Genomic DNA, 21,377 nt, shown 5'->3' on the forward strand with positions numbered 1-21,377 from the left:
GTTCTTGAGCTATGCTAAAATAGGTGGAGCTGTTTGATCATGGAGTAGAGAACACACAGTCTGCTCTAAAATATCTTCAGTAAGCATCAACTTGTAATGTCACAAAACTGCAGAGGTCTAAAATTTAGATTAGAATCAGTAAAGTCAATGTACACTGATCAAATACAAACAATAAAGCTCTCATGCTCAGATCGTAGGATTCAAATGTAATTTTATTATGCACAACAAAAATGCAACATTAGATTTTAACTGTAACAATTAATTATGACAAACATAATGAAAGGATACACATTTCTAGTACATTTACTTCTACATGTCAGAACAGAATGAAAGTGAAAACTTCCAAAAAAAGTGTAGGTGTTTTGCTGTATTCCTTATTATTTATATATTGAATTTGTGGTGTTTTTATGTGTTGTTTTGATATAAAAATAAAATAAAATTTCAGATTATATTGCTCTGCTGCTATTACTCATTTTGTATTTGGAAATGTTTGAAACACTTTTTCTATTCTTGAAATTTCATATATGTTTGAAGGAGGTAAAGTTTCATTCAGTCTTAAGAGATTATCAGTGGAGCTAATTTTTTACGGCCATGATTTGTACCTGGGCTGAAGTTAAAGTTTCATAGAGAAAGACTGACCAGCGAAAGAATAGATATGAGACATGGCCTCTACATCATAAACGAATATCAGACCCTCCTCATAACCCACAAACACTTCCACCATCTGGGGCTTCTCCCTCAGTGTGAGAGGGATTGAGGGACCAGCACAAGCTTTACACTCACTCATTCTTCAGGCAGTATCCATCCTGAATCATTCCAGTATCCATCCTGAGGGGTCATTGTAAACTGCCCCCCCCTTCCCTTTAACGGACTCTCTGGCCACTCCTAAAGCCCATTCTGTCTTCCCTTTGACCTGCACCTCATAGTAAAATCTCCCTCATGACATCCCTCCTTTCCCAGGACAATGACATATCTATCAAATCTCTTCTGCTTCTCAGGGAGAATCTGATTTGTGTCTCCAAATGACACTTGTTTTCCATCATCAGACAGGATAAGTCTGATATGAGCTGTATCAGGATCCAGAGACACATTCACTGAAAGAAACAGTGTATATGAGTATGAAGGGAACATCATGTCCTCATCATCCTATGCTTAACTGAATTAAAATGCACCGATTAAAATTTGTAAGAAGATTGTAGGAGAGTAAAATATACACTCAGTAATCACTTTATGCAGTATCTACTATATAGCTGTATTTAATAGGCTGTTGCAGTCAATTGTAGGTTGTAAGCTACAACTCCTGTATTTTGTAGTTATATAACTCACTCTGGTTGTGAGTTATGCTACCTAGAACCTAAAGGAAAATATCTAAATTTACATGATCCATTTATATGCAATCATTTTCATATTTTGCGCATTGAAATTGTAAACCACTAACAATTCCCATTCCGTAATTAAAAAGGTGGCAAAATTGTGCAAAGACAAAGACACACATTTACCATCGGTGAAAAATTCTGATTACTTTAGATTGGCCAGAAAAATGGTCTGGTATCCCCTTAGGTGGAGCTATAGAGCAGATGCACCTAATAAACCAGCAACTCAGAGAACTTTAAAGCTGCATTAATTGTGGTTCACTGTATATGGTTTAACAAGATACACTTATGATGCTGATCCATGTAATTGAATAGATTATGGATAATAATAACATTTAAGAAAACCTCAGAAACCTTACTTACCTGAATACTGCTGAATCCTCTTCAATTTTCTAGAGGCAACTTTTAACAAAAGATGATATTTATTAGATTTCAAGGAGATAATTTCATAGTCTTGGACTAATCAAAAAATTGTAAAATGAAGGTATACTAAATAATACTGATCAGTTACTCAATCAATGAATTAATTACTTTTCTTGGACCATAGATTTCTTATGTTACAGATTTATGTCTGGAAAACATTTCTAATATGAAAGCTTTTCACCTGTTTCTTTCAACTTCTCATTCAATGTTTTACAGAGTTTTTCATTCTGAATCTTCTGAAGCTTTGACAAATCTCTCTTCACAGACTCCACACTCACATCAGTGTCAGTACTGATGTCAGTCCAGTTCTTGGTGTGTGGAGGGCTGCTCAGGGTTGGGTACATCTACAGTAGAGCAGGAGGGAGGAGAAACCCCTCAGCATGGGGAGTGTTGTCCTGTGAGGTGCTGCGTTGTCTCTGAGCAGATAGAGGAACACTGACCTGTAAGAGGTGGATGTGGTCCTCAGTGTGGGAGAGCTGCTCCAGCTCAATGTCTCTCTTCTTTAGATCAGTGATTTCCTGCTCCAGCTCTTTAATGAGTCCTTCAGCCTGCCTCTTCAGCCTGCCTGCTGCTTTCTGCTTCTCCTCCATTACATGAATCAGCTCAGACTGGTTTCTCTCAATGGAGCATATCAGTGCAGTGAAGATCTCAATGCTGTCTGCAATCTCTTTTTCTGTGATTTTCTAATGGAAGAAGAAATTATCACTTTAAACAGACAAAGGTGATCTGAAATTTACCTTCAGTTTTCTAAGTGCTGACAAATTTAATTAAAACTTCTGTTTGTAGTAGGAATGAAGTATGTTGTGGTTCACACTTTTTGGAGCTCTACTGAGTGTCCGATCTTTTTGATCTTCAGTCTCTTTAGGATCATTTTCTGCACCTCTGACTGTATCTTCCTCAGCTGTGTCTGTAGGCAGAGAGGAAAACTAAGAATATTTGATTTTATACGTTAAATATGATGTAATGCGAGGAGACAGACCAGGATGCGGGGACGAGTTGCGGAGCACAGAACATATTTTTATTAATACACACCACAATGATGACGTAGCTCGTAGGCTATCACGGTCAAACACCAACAACGTTCGCACTCACACATGAGACTTCTATGTACACATACTAACGATACACGAGGAGCAGCTGTGAAACACGGGGGCCATGGCCATACACACACACACACAGAGGGAGATGTTTGGGAGGAGGGGTCGTACTATGACGTATGAAATGCTTCCCTGGGTTTTTTGACGTTTTTGCATGTTTCTTTTATAAATGTGCATTGTGTTTAATGTTGATATTATCCGGTGCTAATCGGTGTTTGTCACCTTTTTCTCTCTAAAATTGGCATTTATCATTTTAGCATAATTAATTAAAATGTTAATAAATTAATTAAATGGTTATTAGAAATGTGCATTGTGCATAAGAATGTTTAATAGTTGATGTTTATAGTGTCTCTCACCTTTTTCTCTCCACTCTGCTCCTCTAGAGGAACAGTGTTGTGTGTCACAACATCTTGTCCTCTCTACAGAACATCTCCAGGGGTCTCTCATGCTTCTGGCATATGTAGTCCTCCAGGTTCTCTACAGGGTTTAGTAGTTTGTGTTTCTTCAGTTTTGGAACATTATTATGAGGCTCTAGATGTGACTTACAATATGTCAGACCACAGTCCAGACAGGATTTTACAGCCTTCGACTTCACTGCAGTGCAGGCATCACAAAGAACATCAGGCTTATCAAGACTCCTTTTCTTCTTGAAGTGATCCACTACCTCTCTCAGTGTTGTATTAATCTTGAGTTCAGGGCTTGTGATGAACTTCTCTTTACATAGTGGACACAGACAGTGTCGATTCTTGTCCCAGTATTGTGTAAGACAGGCAGGTCCTGCAGAAGTTGTGTCCACATGAAGTGGAGACTGGATCCGTTAACACATCCAGACAGACAGAACACATGACCTGCTCCCCAGACAGGAAGCAGCTGGCGTCATGTCTGACTGATAACAAAAGAAACATGAAGAAACTTTCATTTATTCTTAATCTATAATATAATGTATTTGAATTATTGTCACACATTGTTCCTAAATATTTCAGAACTAAATCTGAAAGGAAAACAGTGAATAAAAGATGTAAACCGTTTGTGACTGATAATTCGAGTTGAGTTTGATCATCATTATGTGTGTCTATCTTCATTCTCCAGGACTCAGCAACTCCCACCTCAGACTTTAAACTCCTGCTCTGAAACTTAACATGGTTTACACAGGCAACATGGAGCTCAGAGTGAAAATGACTTCATTCTGTATTACTGTGGTTTTATTTTGATCAGTTACTGATACAGCACACAGGTGTACAAAACAAAGTAGCTAATAAAGCTAATACACAGGCTATATTAAATGCACGTGTGTATGAGCTGTGTAACACACTCAGCTTGGCCAGTCATACGCCTCTTTTTCTCAGGTGGGTGTGTTGAGGATTCTGTCATTTATTTTTCCTTTTCTTTAAAGCTTTTCAGAAGCAATGACATCACTATGCAAATGCACTTAATCTGTATGTGCTTCTTGCTTTTTAAAGCAGAATTATTGTATCAAGCACATCCATATAAGCAAAAGCACTGGAGCTCCTGAGATGACATTGATATTTATCTACAGAAGGTAAACCTACTTATTAAAATACAAATAGACAATGGTAACCGTAACTGTCATCTAACTTCCCATGTTTTTCTGTGTTTTTTTATGATAGTATATGCACTCAGTACTCATCAGTTAGCAGAACATAGTGATCTTTGACTGTTTCCCACCTTAGCTCACCAACCTGGTCAAATACAAATTTTTTTGAGCAAATGTTCACACTGTCCTTTAATGTTTACTTTTATCTGTTTATACAATAACGTTCGGTCGAAGGTCCTTGCCATCCTTAACATTGTTCACCCCTATAGACGAACAGTGGAGAAATGTCTGAACGATACACCATTCAGTGAAACACAGATCTTTACTTTTCTTTTTATTGCTTTTCAGCTGGTTGCAATTTTCTGTTTACAATCTCGGAGTGACTGAGCATCCAATAAAGATGGAACTGGGACGGTTTGTAACGAAAACGTTTCCTTTTTCATATGAACTTTCGGTTTCACTTTTACTTACCTACCATGAAGTACGTAGCACTTCCATGTTCACTTGTTTTGTTCTTTTTCAGTTTAACAAAGTATGTGAACATAAACTGTGCAAAGGAGCTGAAACGTGTGTGTGTGTGTGTGTGTGGGGGGGGGGGATTATTTACCTTTATGCAGATGTACCCGATGGTTATTATTAAGTATTATAACACTGTCCCATTGACACTGCTAGTATTAAAATCCTATTATATATGTATATCCAGCTTGTCATTTTTCCAGCTAACTTATATTCCACTCAATGATGTTTTTTTTTTTTAAAGAGAGACACCAAGTATCCATGTACCCAGGCTTCGGTTGTAACGCAATACATGTAGTGACGTTGCGTAATCAGGATACAAAAATTAACTGTATTCCGTTACAGTTACAGGGAACAAATGCAGCAATTATATTACTAGTAAGTCCTAAAAGTGTGGTGATCAGTAAGATCATTACATTATAGCTTAGCAAGATTACAATCAGCAAGATAAACAAGATTCACTCCCTCGCGCCCCTCCTTAAAGGTTCTATTCGCGGGACTGGTTCCCATCATCATCATCATCGAATATAGTCTGCGCTTATTTACAAGGTTTAAATGTGCCATGCCAGAAGCTTTTTTTCTGGTGCCATTTATGCTGTTCTTTGTTTTTATTTGTCACGGAACGCTCGCCTCCCTCGAGCCACGTGCTTCGGCCCGCCACGTGCAGTGGGAGGACTGTCTTGTTTGTAACCACACCTGCACCTGGATCGTCTTTATGTATATAAACCCGTGTTAAAGTGTGCAGGTTGTTGGTCATTGTAGATGTAATCTCTAAATGTAACGTGTTCGTTAGATGTATCCTTGTGTATTGTGTTCGTTTAATGTCAAATCGTTTTGTCTATCGTTTGTATTACGTGAGTGCCGCTGTCGTTTGTTATTAAATGTTCGTCCCTGTCGAGGAAGTCTGTGCGTCTTGCCTCGCGCCCTGCGGCACTCGGACAGACAAGCGTTACATTATTAATAAACACAATATTTGTTCTCGTGGATACGAAATTTGGTTCATATGACTTAATACACGTTAAGTAAAAATGATCTAATCTCTCATATGCCCCGTAGTTGTTGTCAGATGATAAACTTTCTCACTAACTATAAATTGGTGAGAGTGAAGAATCCAGAGTACAATTCGCTTTTCGAGGTACCCTTCACATCCGAGTGTTACTTTATTAAAACACAAATTTTTAAAATAGACGAGTCCATGATCTCCTATCGCGGAAGAACATTTTATTCCGCATATTCCAACACTAAGAGACAAAACCAAAAGCAAAAACAGAAATCTAGAACTACACACAGGCAGACACAGAACTCAAAGTATGTGTAACAGGTACTGCCTTGTACCTTTAAAGAAGCATCACCATTGTCAGGGAAAACTAGGTTTATTAGTACGGCTTAAAAACAATCTAGTTAGACCTAAATATAATGAGCGGGTAATCTTGTTCTGGTTCTTATTTGCAAAGGGGTTCGTCGACAGTCAACGTAGACATCAACACACACTTGAATAAACCACTTTAGAAATGCAATTCATAATAGACTTTAAAATATCCCCACACCCAAATCACAGTAAAAGCTATACAGACAAATTCTACGTCACAGAAAGTCATGCAATTAAAGAGCAATCCTAGCGAAACAGAAAGTGACTTCACCAAAATACAGAACAGGTCACCCACAGCAAAACAAGGTGGAGTTGCGCTTATCCACAGAATGCTTTTAGTTTCCCTGACGCCATCCTTTCATTCACGGCCAGCTGCAGTCTTCTTTTTTCCCCCGTATTGTATAAGGCAGGTCTTGGTGAAGTTGTGTACACATAGAGTGAAGACTGGATCAGTTAACACATCAAGACAGACAGTACACATGAACTGCTCCTCAGACAGGTGCCTCCTGGAGTCACATGAAAGCATATTTGATGCACTATGAAGGAAAAACGTAAAAAAAATAAATAAATAAAAAACAACTTTAAAAGGCTTATAGTGTGGAAAATAGAATTTTCCTTTTTAATGAGTTGGCTGTACTAGGTGAACATTTTGAATGTTTTAAAAGCTAGCAGATAGTATGCATATGTAGTGGTTTTAACACTTTAATAAATTGTCAATCACAGTTGCTAAGGTTAATTGGGGCACAATCCTGATTAACAGGGACAATATATAAACTTTATTTAATTTATTAATGGTTAATAATTCAGTCTCAACTCATGAAAGTCGTCAGTTAGATTGTGAGGATTTCCTGTAGTAGGATGGTATGATCCGCAGGAATTACAGGATTTACACGTGGTTTTGCATCATGGATGTGAGGTAATAAGAGTGTTAACAAGCAAAAGAGGCCTAACATTGCATTAGACAACTGTTACAAACCCCAGGAACAACCCTCAGCCCCACACAGCCACGCCACTCGCACACATCCCGGATTTGAGTCACTGGAATTCTAGCACACACCTGATTCCTATTCCTTTCATTTCCTACCCCTTTATAAGCTTCTCCTCTCCGCATACTAGTCCCGAAGTATTGCTTACTTATGTGGTGTACCGAGCATGTCCTCATCCTGTATGTTTTCCTGGTTATTGACTCCTGCCTGCTTTCTAGACCTCGTCTCCTGCCTGACCCTTGGACACCTCCTGAATGCTACCCCGTGCATCGACCCGGGACCGACCCAACCGCGCTTACCTGTCTGACTGCACGTATTAGTTTGGTTGCTAAAATAAAACCTCTGCAACTGGATCTTCTACATGTGTGCATTCGTTACAACATATTAATCAAGTAAAACATAAAGGAATATAGAGAATCTTTGTGCATTTAGAGCGAGTTGCATACAGGGCAGAAGCCTCTGTAGAGGCCTCTGCAGGCTTCAGCAAAGGATTCTGGGTAGGCTTTGGTGGACCTCATATTGCTTTTTCCTGTCTGGGGAGCAGTTCATGTGTTCTGTCTGACTGGATGTGTTAACAGGTCAAGTCTCCACTCCATGTGGACACAACTTCTGCAGGACCTGCCTTACACAATACTGGGACAGCAGAACACACTGTCCGTGTTCATTATATAAAGAGAAGTCCATCAAAAGACCTGAACTCAAGATTAATACAACACTGAGAGAGGTAGTGGATCACTTCAAGAAGAAAAAGAGTCTAGATAAGCCTGATGTTCTTTGTGACACCTGCACTGGAGTGAAGTTGATGGTTGTAAAATCCTGTCTGGACTGTGCAGTGACATTGTGTAAATCTCATTTAGAGCCTCATAATAATGTTCCAAAACTTAAGAAACACAAACTACTAAACCTTGTAGAGAACCTGGAGGACTACATATGCCAGAAGCATGAGAGACCCCTGGAGATGTTCTGTAGAGAGGACAAGATGTGTGTGTGTGTGTGTGTGTGTGTGTGTGTGTCAGTTCTGCACTGAGACAGACCACAATACACACAACACTGTTCCTCTAGAGGAGCAGAGTGGAGAGAAAAAGGTAAGATACACTATAAAGATCAACCTTAAACAATGCAAATATATATTTTACTTAATTTATTAAGATTTTAAGTACTTAATTATGCTAAAATTATTGTAATACAAATTTCATATTTAACATGAATTTAATCATTTAAACATTATTTAAAACATAGGGAACCATTTATATTTAAAATATAAATGCAAATATTCTTTGTTTTCCTCTCTGCCAACAGGCACATCTGGAAAAGACACAGCCATAGGTGCAGAAGATGATCCAAGAGAGACTGAAGAAGATCATAGAGATCAGTCACTCAGTAGAGTTTGGAAAAGTGAATCAAACATGATATACTCCATATCTAATATAATATGTAGCTTGAGTTTCATTTTGCCGAGCTTAACAAACTGATTTTAAATATCTTTTCACCTTTGATGTTTTAATTTTTAGTGTTTTTTTTTTTTTCCAGAAAAGCACAGAGAAAGATTGCAGACAGTATTGAGGTCTTCGCTTCTCTGATATTGAGCTGCTTCAGGTGTAGGAGAAGAAGCAGAAAGCAGCAGAGAGGCAGGCTGAAAGACTCATTAAAGAGCTGGAGTGTCATGACACCAGATCACGATGCTGACTACAGTACCCAGCAGCCTGTTTATCACCCAGTCAACAACAAGACCAATCAGAGACATTTAATCAGATTTGTTTCTCCGGAATATTGAAAACACCTGTGTCTCTTTAATCTTAGAGTATTTAAGAAGGTTTCGGACTCTTAAGTCTTTGTGAAGTATTGTTGTTTTCTCTTAGTGTACTGAGTGGTTTTTGGATAAGCCTTTTTGTGTATCGAACCCTGTATTTGTATTCCCCTTTTGGATATGTTACTTGGCTTTTTTGCTAATTTGGTTTATGAACTTGGATTGATTTTTCTCTACGTCTTGGATTGCCCCTTTAGTGCTTCGGATTATTCCCCTTTCCCTGTACTATTAAAGTATTCCCTCCTTTTCTCATATCTGCAAGCGTCTGGTTTTGCCCGAGCCCTTACATGGAGCAGGACATCACTGATCTAAAGAGGAGAGACACTGAACTGGAGCAGCTCTCCCACACTGAGGACCACAACCACCTCTTACAGGTCAGTGTTCCTCTATCTGCTCAGAGACAACGCAGCACCTCACAGGACAACACTCCCCATGCTGAGGGGTTTCTCCTCCCTCCTGCTCTACTGTAGATGTACGCAGCCCTGAGCAGCCCTCCACACACCAGGAACTGGACTGACATCAGTACTGACACTGATGTGAGTGTGGAGTCTGTGAAGAGAGATTTGTCAAAGCTTCAGAAGATTCAGAATGAAAAACTCTGTAAAACATTGAATGAGAAGTTGAAAGAAACAGGTGAAAAGCTTTCATATTAGAAATGTTTTCCAGACATAAATCTGTAACATAAGAAATCTATGGTCCAAGAAAAGTAATTAATTCATTGATTGAGTAACTGATCAGTATTATTTAGTATACCTTCATTTTACAATAAATATGAATATTATCTCTTGTTAAAAGTTGCCTCTAGAAAATTGAAGAGGATTCAGCAGTATTCAGGTAAGTAAGGTTTCTGAAGTTTTCTTAAATGTTATTATTATCCATAATCTATTAAATTACATGGATCAGCATCATAAGTGTATCTTGTTAAACCATATAAAGTTGCATTAATTGTGGTTCACTGTAAAGTTCTGAGTTGCTGGTTTATTAGGTGCATCTGCTCTATAGCTCCACCTAAGGGGATACCAGACCATTTTTCTGGCCAGTCTAAAGTAATCAGAATTTTTCACTGATGGTAAATGTGTGTCTGTCTTTGCACAATTTTGCCACCTTTTTAATTACGGAATGGGAATTGTTAGTGGTTTACAATTTCAATGCGCAAAATATGAAAATGATTGCATATAAATGGATCATGTAAATTTAGATATTTTCCTTTAGGTTCTAGGTAGCATAACTAACATCCAGAGTGAGTTATATAACTACAAAATACAGGAGTGGTATCTTGCAACCTACAATTGACTGCAAATTAAATAACAGCCTATTAAATACAGCTATATAGTAGATACTGCATAAAGTGATTACTGAGTGTATATTTTACTCTCCTACAATCTTCTTACAGATTTTAATCCAGTTAAGCATAGGATGATGAGGACATGATGTTCCCTTCATTAAGTGCATTTGCTAAGTTTTTGTTTGTTTGTTTGTTTGTTTTCTTAAAAGCATTAAAGCTGAGAAAAAAAAGAAATGGCAGAATCCTCGTTATATTTAGGTCTAACTAGATTGTTTTTAAGCCGTACTAATAAACCTAGTTTTCCCTGACAATGGTGATGCTTCTTTAAAGGTACAAGGCAGTACCTGTTACACATACTTTGAGTTCTGTGTCTGCCTGTGTGTAGTTCTAGATTTCTGTTTTTGCTTTTGGTTTTGTCTCTTAGTGTTGGAATATGCGGAATAAAATGTTCTTCCGCGATAGGAGATCATGGACTCGTCTATTTTAAAAATTTGTGTTTTAATAAAGTAACACTCGGATGTGAAGGGTACCTCGAAAAGCGAATTGTACTCTGGATTCTTCACTCTCACCAATTTATAGTTAGTGAGAAAGTTTATCATCTGACAACAACTACGGGGCATATGAGAGATTAGATCATTTTTACTTAACGTGTATTAAGTCATATGAACCAAATTTCGTATCCACGAGAACAAATATTGTGTTTATTAATAATGTAACGCTTGTCTGTCCGAGTGCCGCAGGGCGCGAGGCAAGACGCACAGACTTCCTCGACAGGGACGAACATTTAATAACAAACGACAGCGGCACTCACGTAATACAAACGATAGACAAAACGATTTGACATTAAACGAACACGTTACATTTAGAGATTACATCTACAATGACCAACAACCTGCACACTTTAACACGGGTTTATATACATAAAGACGATCCAGGTGCAGGTGTGGTTACAAACAAGACAGTCCTACCACTGCACGTGGCGGGCCGAAGCACGTGGCTCGAGGGAGGCGAGCGTTCCGTGACAAATAAAAACAAAGAACAGCATAAATGGCACCAGAAAAAAGCTTCTGGCATGGCACATTTAAACCTTGTAAATAAGCGCAGACTATATTCGATGATGATGATGATGGGAACCAGTCCCGCGAATAGAACCTTTAAGGAGGGGCGCGAGGGAGTGAATCTTGTTTATCTTGCTGATTGTAATCTTGCTAAGCTATAATGTAATGATCTTACTGATCACCACACTTTTAGGACTTACTAGTAATATAATTGCTGCATTTGTTCCCTGTAACTGTAACGGAATACAGTTAATTTTTGTATCCTGATTACGCAACGTCACTACATGTATTGCGTTACAACCGAAGCCTGGGTACATGGATACTTGGTGTCTCTCTTTAAAAAAAAAAAACATCATTGAGTGGAATATAAGTTAGCTGGAAAAATGACAAGCTGGATATACATATATAATAGGATTTTAATACTAGCAGTGTCAATGGGACAGTGTTATAATACTTAATAATAACCATCGGGTACATCTGCATAAAGGTAAATAACCCCCCCCCCCCCCCACACACACACACACACACACGTTTCAGCTCCTTTGCACAGTTTATGTTCACATACTTTGTTAAACTGAAAAAGAACAAAACAAGTGAACATGGAAGTGCTACGTACTTCATGGTAGGTAAGTAAAAGTGAAACCGAAAGTTCATATGAAAAAGGAAACGTTTTCGTTACAAACCGTCCCAGTTCCATCTTTATTGGATGCTCAGTCACTCCGAGATTGTAAACAGAAAATTGCAACCAGCTGAAAAGCAATAAAAAGAAAAGTAAAGATCTGTGTTTCACTGAATGGTGTATCGTTCAGACATTTCTCCACTGTTCGTCTATAGGGGTGAACAATGTTAAGGATGGCAAGGACCTTCGACCGAACGTTATTGTATAAACAGATAAAAGTAAACATTAAAGGACAGTGTGAACATTTGCTCAAAAAAATTTGTATTTGACCAGGTTGGTGAGCTAAGGTGGGAAACAGTCAAAGATCACTATGTTCTGCTAACTGATGAGTACTGAGTGCATATACTATCATAAAAAAACACAGAAAAACATGGGAAGTTAGATGACAGTTACGGTTACCATTGTCTATTTGTATTTTAATAAGTAGGTTTACCTTCTGTAGATAAATATCAATGTCATCTCAGGAGCTCCAGTGCTTTTGCTTATATGGATGTGCTTGATACAATAATTCTGCTTTAAAAAGCAAGAAGCACATACAGATTAAGTGCATTTGCATAGTGATGTCATTGCTTCTGAAAAGCTTTAAAGAAAAGGAAAAATAAATGACAGAATCCTCAACACACCCACCTGAGAAAAAGAGGCGTATGACTGGCCAAGCTGAGTGTGTTACACAGCTCATACACACGTGCATTTAATATAGCCTGTGTATTAGCTTTATTAGCTACTTTGTTTTGTACACCTGTGTGCTGTATCAGTAACTGATCAAAATAAAACCACAGTAATACAGAATGAAGTCATTTTCACTCTGAGCTCCATGTTGCCTGTGTAAACCATGTTAAGTTTCAGAGCAGGAGTTTAAAGTCTGAGGTGGGAGTTGCTGAGTCCTGGAGAATGAAGATAGACACACATAATGATGATCAAACTCAACTCGAATTATCAGTCACAAACGGTTTACATCTTTTATTCACTGTTTTCCTTTCAGATTTAGTTCTGAAATATTTAGGAACAATGTGTGACAATAATTCAAATACATTATATTATAGATTAAGAATAAATGAAAGTTTCTTCATGTTTCTTTTGTTATCAGTCAGACATGACGCCAGCTGCTTCCTGTCTGGGGAGCAGGTCATGTGTTCTGTCTGTCTGGATGTGTTAACGGATCCAGTCTCCACTTCATGTGGACACAACTTCTGCAGGACCTGCCTGTCTTACACAATACTGGGACAAGAATCGACACTGTCTGTGTCCACTATGTAAAGAGAAGTTCATCACAAGCCCTGAACTCAAGATTAATACAACACTGAGAGAGGTAGTGGATCACTTCAAGAAGAAACCCAACTTGATAAACCCTGTGAAGAACCTGGAGGACTACATATGCCAGAACACAAGACCCCTGGAGCTGTTCTGTAGAGAGGACATGTAAAGCTTTCTGCTCAATTGTGCCATATTTCCAGTGACCTCTTTTATTATGAATTTGTTTTTAAAATAATAACAGAGGAGTATATCACTGTAAAATGTATGGCAGCCTTTTCAAGATAGCAGATACCTTATCATGTGATTATTCAGTGTGTATATGCTACACTTCTACATTTACCTGACACTTTTATCCAAAGCAACTTACAATTTTGACTGAGTACAACTTGAACAATTGAGGGTTAAGGGTTTTGTTCAGGGGCCCAACCGTGGCAACTTGGCAGCGGAACTTGAATTGGCAACTTTCTGATTACAAGTCAAGTACCTTAACCACTGAGCTACCACTGCTTCTACAAGCCATCTTACAAATGTTAATCAGTAAGATCCCTTGGATGATGAGGACATTAAGTTCTCATATACTGTATGTTATTCTTAGTGGATGTGACACTGGATCCTGATATAGCTCATCCTGTGTAATTATGGAAAATAACTGTCATATGGAGACACAATACAGAATTTGCCTGACTACCCAAAGCGGTTTGATAGGTATCCTGTTGTCCTGGGAAAGGTGGGGTTCGCTTCAGGGAAATTTTACTATGAGGTGCAGGTCAAAGGGAAGACATATTGGGATGTAGGAGTGGCCAGAGAGTCCATTAACAGGAAGGGGAAGTATACACTAAGCCCTCAAAATGGATGCTGGATTGTGTGCCTGAGGAAGGGGAATGAATACAAGGCTTGCACTGGTCCAACTGTCATACTATTCTTGAAGGAGAAGCACCAGAATGTGGGAGTGTTTGAGGATTATGAGGAGGGTCTGGTCTCCTTTTATGATGTGGAGGCCAGGTTTCATATCTCCTCTTTCACTGGTCAGTCTTTCATTGAGAAACTTTACCCATACTTCAGGCCTTTTACTTTAGTGAAGGGTACAAACTTGGCTCCATTGATCATCTCTCGTATATTGAAGACTGAATACACTTCTGTCATCTCATAAAACTATAAGAACAGGAAAAAATATTTTCTGTAAAACCAATGGCAAAAGCATGCCAACAGAGTAATATAATCTGAAATTGTTTCTGTTTTTAAACAAATGCTTACATTTTAATCACTTTAATCATCTATAAAACAACAATATCAAAGAAATGACATTTTCTGTTTTACCAGTGGTGAAAGAATATCAATATCAAGAATATCAAGTTTAAATTTTGTTCTGTTAAAAACAGTACATAAACACTACCTAATGTTGAAAATAACAAGGAATAGTCAATTTTAAATGATCAATTTGTCTCTTCTCCCTTAAACATAGAATATATGCACTTGACATGTGTATCCTAACATTGTTTTAGTCATGACTATTGGTTAAAGTTATTTTACCTCTGACAGTTTTACAGTTTTTGTTTCATCAATAAAGATTTACTTTACTGATTATAGTTTACATTATAGTTTATAGATATAATAGGCTTATGCACTTTTGCATCATTCCAAGTTGAGGCTAAATAAAGATATTTTGTGACAGACTATGTTTTCTACATTACCGCTTCACAACACAGCTGCTCATTACAGAGTTTAAGAGTCAACAGTGCTCCAGGACCCGCAGAGTGTAACCCCTCTTGAATTAGATTAGTATGTTGGTATTTATTACTATAACTAAGAAAATGCTTTCTTACGGTTCTTACTTTCATCTAAAGGCTATTCCCAAGTAATCAAATGAATTTCTAAAAATGATTCTTGAGAGTAATAAATGCTCTTTTGCATAGCAGTAAGGAAACAGAAGCAGAAAAATTATAAACAGTAAGTCAGCATTGTAACGGGCTGAGTGCTGCTGGGCAAGAGGCAGGACTACAGACTCTCAACGAAGACAAACGTTTAACCTGCGATACAAACAGTGGCGCGCACGTATAATGCAAACTGTGAACATGAACACACATTCGGTGAACTACAGTTCAGCATTCAACACTATCATCCCCTCCCTACTCACTACTAAGTTGGGAGATCTAGGACTGCATACATCCCTGTGCGACTGGATCTCCAACTTCCTAACAGACAGACCACAATCAGTACAGGTGGGAAACTGCTCCTCAACCACCCTCACCCTCAGCACTGGAGCTCCTCAGGGTTGTGTCCTAAGCCCCCTGCTCTACTCACTGTACACCTATGACAGCACAGCCACTTCCAGCTCTAACATCATTGTCAAGTTTGCTGACGACACCGTTGTCGTGGGTCTGTTCTCGGACAATGACGAGCGGGCCTACCTGGAGGAGATTAAACACCTGGAAAACTGGTGCCAGGAAAATAATCTCCTCCTAAACGTCAGTAAGACAAAGGAGCTGATCGTGGATTGCAGCAAGAAGCAGGAGCGGCACTACCAACCTGTGAGGATCAGTGGGACCACGGTGGAGAGAGTAGATAGTTTCAGGTACCTTGGTGTTCACATCTCGCAGGACCTGTCCTGGTCCCGCCATACCAGCTCCCTGGCAAAGAAGGCTCGTCAGCGTCTTTACCACCTCAGACGCCTAAGGGACTTCAGACTGCCCTCCAAGGTACTGCGGAACTTCTACACCTGCACTATCGAGAGCATCCTCACGGGGAACATCACAGTCTGGTTTGGGAATAGCACCAAGCAGGACAGACAAGCACTCCAAAGGGTAGTGCGCTCAGCAGAGCGCATCACTCACTCGGAACTTCCTGACCTGCAGACCATCTACTACAAGCGGTGCCAGACCAAGGCCAGGAAAATTGTGAAGGACCCCACCCATCCCAACAATAGACTCTTCTCTCTGTTGAGGTCAGGGAGGCGCTTCCGCTCCCTGAAGACCAAGACAGAGAGGCTGAAGAGGAGCTTCTTCCCACAGGCCATTCGGGCCCTGAATCAGGGAAACTGATAAACTGTGGGGACCACCACCACCATGTAACATAACTGTATATCTGTACATCTGTATATATAGATTTATACTCAATTACCCTGTTACACAACAACTGTAGATATGGTATTATACAAAATGGATCTGTACATTCTGTAGATTGTGTACATATATACCCAACCATATACATTGTACATTGTGTATATAATCATAATATACATATATTGTACATACATTGTTAATATATTTTTGTACATACATAGAATATATATATTTATCTGCATATATATATATCTATATATATAGATATTTTTTTTTTTTTTTCTATGTACCCCTGTTTCTCGTCCTCAGTTTGGACAGAGCACTCTCCACCATTTCACTGCGTGTTATATTGTGTATGACTATGTATGTGACGAATAAACTGAACTTGAACTTGAATGGTCAATGACTGACAATAATGCACACACTAACAAGGGTTTAAATACATACAAACATGACAATACTAAACCGAAGCAGGTGTGTGCTTAACAACATAGGCGTGCTTACACACGAAACACAGTCCACGAAGATCTCCCACTGCACGCGGCGAGCCATACCACGTTCGTATGTTCTTTACAATTACTACTCCAAGATTAATAAACAATAATGCAATCCAGTATAGAGTCTAGTAAGGGTGTTGGGCCCAGTGTTCTTGGTTTGACATTTTTTTCCTTCATTCAGGAGTGATGGCATTGATTTGAAGGCAGCCTTAACTGAATGATCAGTGGCTCTGAGTCTCATTGTGAATAAGTTCTCCAAAAATTTTAACAGGGTGTTTCACAATTACTGTACTGAATATTACAAAATAAGTCACATAGGCATACTGTTACATGTTTTGTTTTGTGAATTGTGTGATTGTCCTCTATAGGAAAAATATGAGTGTTTATCATGCTATAGAATACAGCAGCATCTTGGTTATGGAGGCAGAAGTGAGCTTTGACCCCAAATGGCCATGGCCACTCTGAAAGATGCATTCAGCACTTGCCAAAAGTTCATACCTTTACAGTTAAGATCTAAGATTGATTCTTGTATACTGTTTGGAAAGATAAAGTGAGCTTTTGATGTTTTTTATAGTTTATCTGAACGTTTGTCTCTCATTTGTTTATTATTATTACTATTCAGTTAAATGGCTGAATGTTGTATTTGAAAGCAAAACTGGGCCCTTTGTTTGTTAACTGGCTTGCTTGTGTTCATGCTGATTTAAATCAGTCCTCTCTGTGAGACATTGTGTTGCCTACATTTATTGTTGCTGACTACTTATTTTAAAAATCGAACAGAGTATATTGTAAATGTTTAATACATATATGTGTTTGTGTGTCTGTACGTTTGTTGATTTTTTTTTTTTTTAATGCTGACCCATTTCCTCATCAGCCAGTCCTCTCGTCCTCTCTCATTTAAACACGGTCATCATGCTGCCACCACTGGGGTCTCCTTTCTATCCTTTCTCCTCCACACCTCCCTCTACCATAATGAGCATTTTGCCTCGGCTGGGGAAGTGAGTACTCTCTCTCTCTCACGTTTCTCCTTGCTGGGGCTGTGCTCCTCCTGTTGGGAGCACCAGGCCTCTTCTCTGGAGTAGCACTCTTTCTTTCTGGAACTGCACTCCCCAATTGTAGAGCTGGTTTACGTTCAGGTCCTCTCCAAGTCTGCTCTGGTGCTCTGACTCTCCATGAGTGGTGCTCATCCCTGCACTCGTCCTCTCCTTTGTGACTGCACATGTCTCCTTCTGTCCATCCTGTCCTCGGCAGCAGATGTTCTGCGTTTCTGTCCTCCATTCCATGTGGGCGTTTCCCTCCTCTGCTCCTTTCTTTCTGTTCTCCTGTGCTGCTGAAGGGAAGGAGGGTCAGGGACTCTCTGATGGGGTGTCGGGGCCTCAGGCTGTGTCCTTCTCCTTCCCCATCCTTGTTGATGTTCCCTTCGGCCTCTGTGTCCCTCTCGGTTCCCTGGTCTATTGGTGCTCTCCTCGTGTCTTTTCTGCTCTTCTGCCCTTCAATGTTCACATGTCTTCCCTCTTTCTCCTCTCCCATCTGTTCCCCTACTGATCATCAGAGGATCTTCCTTCATTTCTGTGGGACACAATTAGAGAAATGCAGGGTTAAGACAAAACTAAGATGCCCATTTGACCTTTGATCAACTGTTATCCAGTATTAGCATAATAGTAAAGCTTGTGTGTCTTTGTTTTCTTAATGTCTGTTGTTACCCCAAAGTTTGCTGCTCTTTGTGTAATTCACGTGCTAATAATGTGCTTTTCATGGTGCTTTGGTCTCATTCGTTACCTTACGTTCATTGTGCTTCATCTCCTCATATTTGGGGTTCATCGTTCCGTAATTAATTTTTCTGCATTGCCCCCCCGTGTTCCTCTCCTGGTCTTTCTCTTGTGCTGGTTGTTATTCTACTCCATCACCTCCAATGTTGCATACCAGAGCCATCTAATAGCTTCATCCACCACTTCAGCACCCATCACAGAGCATCACCTGCTCTTCTGCTTTACAATGTCCCATGCAGGTTGGAATCAAACATTCATAAAAGTTGTGGTGAAAAAGTAAAGTGAACTGCAGACTGTTTATGTGATGGATAAATGACTTTCAGATGCTTTGGAACTTCTGTTTCTGAAACAGGCAAAATTATCTGTAAAGCTTGATCTGTTCAGTACTTTGCATAGTAATACTGAACCATCGTGGGAAAGCTAAACTATTTGGTATGAACACAGTGGTATAAAAATCTGGTTGAAATGGCCTGAGTTCCACAGGGCGCAGAGCAAGACACACAGACTCCCTCGACTGTGAATAACGGTTACTGACACAAAACGTAGACGACAACGGTGGCACTCACCTTCAGCATCTACAATGAACATGACTAAGCAATTAACATTAGACGAAGAACACATACACATTAACACATGACTTCACAAACTAACGTTATGGTTACAGAGATGAAAATTAACACACATGTAGTGGCAATGACCAACAAGGATGCGCACACTGACAGGGGTTTAAATAGACAGACAGACTTTCAACAGTAAACCCTGTGCAGGTGTGTGCAATCCCGGGGGGTGTGCTTAGAAACAGTACATGTGAGTCCCTCTGCATGCGGCGGGCCGTACCATGTGATTTGTGGGGGGTGGAGCCTTCCGTGACACTGGTATTATGCATGTGGAATTACGAGGCGTTAAGTAAGCAGGGAATATGCTTTTCATGTACTTTAATGGTTAGAGTGTGTTGTTAATAATTACTGTTTCAGCCCCAACATTACCAGCCATTAGCTCCAGCCTGCATTTTCCTGCTGAATCATGAATCAATTTTAACCACTGACCAGTTATTTCATTGTGGATTTATCTGGTATTTAACCTCTGGTTCAGCAACAGGATATGTCACTGATTGTGTCAGTCTCATCTAGTAAAACATCCATGAATTCCTTAATGGTTTCGAACCTGTTTTCCCCTTAAAACACTTTTCATTAATTATATCAGGCATCTTTCAGTTGAAATAACTTCATAAATGCTGGATTATTCAAACAGTAGATGTGTCATGGTCATCACAATCATTTCCTTTACTCACCCAGAGGCTGACTGGTGGTCGGCTCCATTGCTTCCAGATCGATGCACATGAGCTTTTCAGTGGCTTCAGCCTCATCATCAATAACAACCATCACATGGTTTGCTATAAGCAGGGAAAATAAAACAGTGTAAATACAAATTTATTTGAGTCGTAAATATGCTTTCCAGTGTTCTTTGGAGTGCAGAGTGTTGTTAATAATTACTCACCCAGAGGTTGGCCATTAGGTGGGTGCATCTCCTCCAGATGGATGTTCATGAGGTTTTTAATGGCTTCAGCCTGAGCTTCAACGTCCTTGAAAGTCATCATTTGGTTTCCTGGTTATTTATTAATGAATGTAGTTTAGTATTTATATTGAGTTCAGTTCATGTTTCAACATGAACCATTACCAGAATTTTATGTCATGGTAACCAGAAGTGTTACTGTTACCATGACATAAATTCATTTCCTTCACTTACCAAGAGGCTGGTGGATGGATTTTTCATTCTCCTCCAGGAGGAAGTTGATGAACTCACGAAGGGCTTCAAAAGTGACATCCACCACCTGGTTTGCTTTACCATGGAAAAAAAATCTGATATGTATGTGGAATGAGGAGGCTTTGGGTGATCTGTGGACATGCTTTCACGTGTACTTTAATGGTCAGAGTGTATTAATAATTGCTGCTTTGAGAATAGTTAGTAGTCCTTTTCCTCTACTCACCCAGAGGTTTGCCATTAGGTGTGCCTGTGTCTTCCAGATGAATGTTCATAAGCTCTTTAAGGACTTCAGCCTCAGCTTTAGCATCCATAAACTCCAGTTTGTATTTTCCTGCTGAAACATGAATAAATCTTAACCACTGACCAGTTCTTTCTAAATGATTTCATCAGTAATTATTTTCCTTTGCTAAACCAGAGGCTTATCACCGATTGTTACTCTCATACAGTAAAACCTCGACAAGTTCCTTAATAGTTTCAAACCCATTCTCCCCCTAAAAAACAGATGTGTCATGGATGTTACAGTTGTTTCCATTACTCGCCCAGAGACTGACTGGGGGTCAGCTCAGCTGTGTCTATATCAATGCGCATGAGCTGTTCAATGGCTTTAGCCTCAGCATCACTATCAACCAGGAAAAAGAAAACATTTCAGGAAAAAGATAACATTTGGTGTCATATATAAGACCAATATGTGGCTTTAGTTGAGTCGTAAAGAGTCCTAAGGGTGTTCATTGCAGGGCACAGTATATATTTAATATTTACTATTTTGAGATGAGTTAGCAGTTCATTTCATCTACTCACCATTAGGTGTGTCCATCTCCTCCAGGTGGATGTTCATGAGCTCTCTAATGGCTTCAGTTTCCGCATCCATCACCTTCTGTGTCTCATATTC

The 21,377-nt window shown here is 39.3% G+C and overlaps 2 pseudogenes; one reads left to right on the top strand and one right to left on the bottom strand.

Moving 5' to 3' along the window:
* Window positions 1-555: 555 nt before the first annotated feature.
* Window positions 556-3,798, bottom strand: LOC113592250 (annotated as a pseudogene).
* A 4,856-nt stretch (window positions 3,799-8,654) lies between these two features.
* Window positions 8,655-14,552, top strand: LOC113592251 (annotated as a pseudogene).
* The last annotated feature ends 6,825 nt before the right edge of the window (window positions 14,553-21,377 follow it).

The sequence above is a fragment of the Electrophorus electricus genome, chromosome 19 (genome assembly GCF_013358815.1).
Source record: "Electrophorus electricus isolate fEleEle1 chromosome 19, fEleEle1.pri, whole genome shotgun sequence".
Taxonomy (NCBI): Eukaryota; Metazoa; Chordata; class Actinopteri; order Gymnotiformes; family Gymnotidae; genus Electrophorus; species Electrophorus electricus.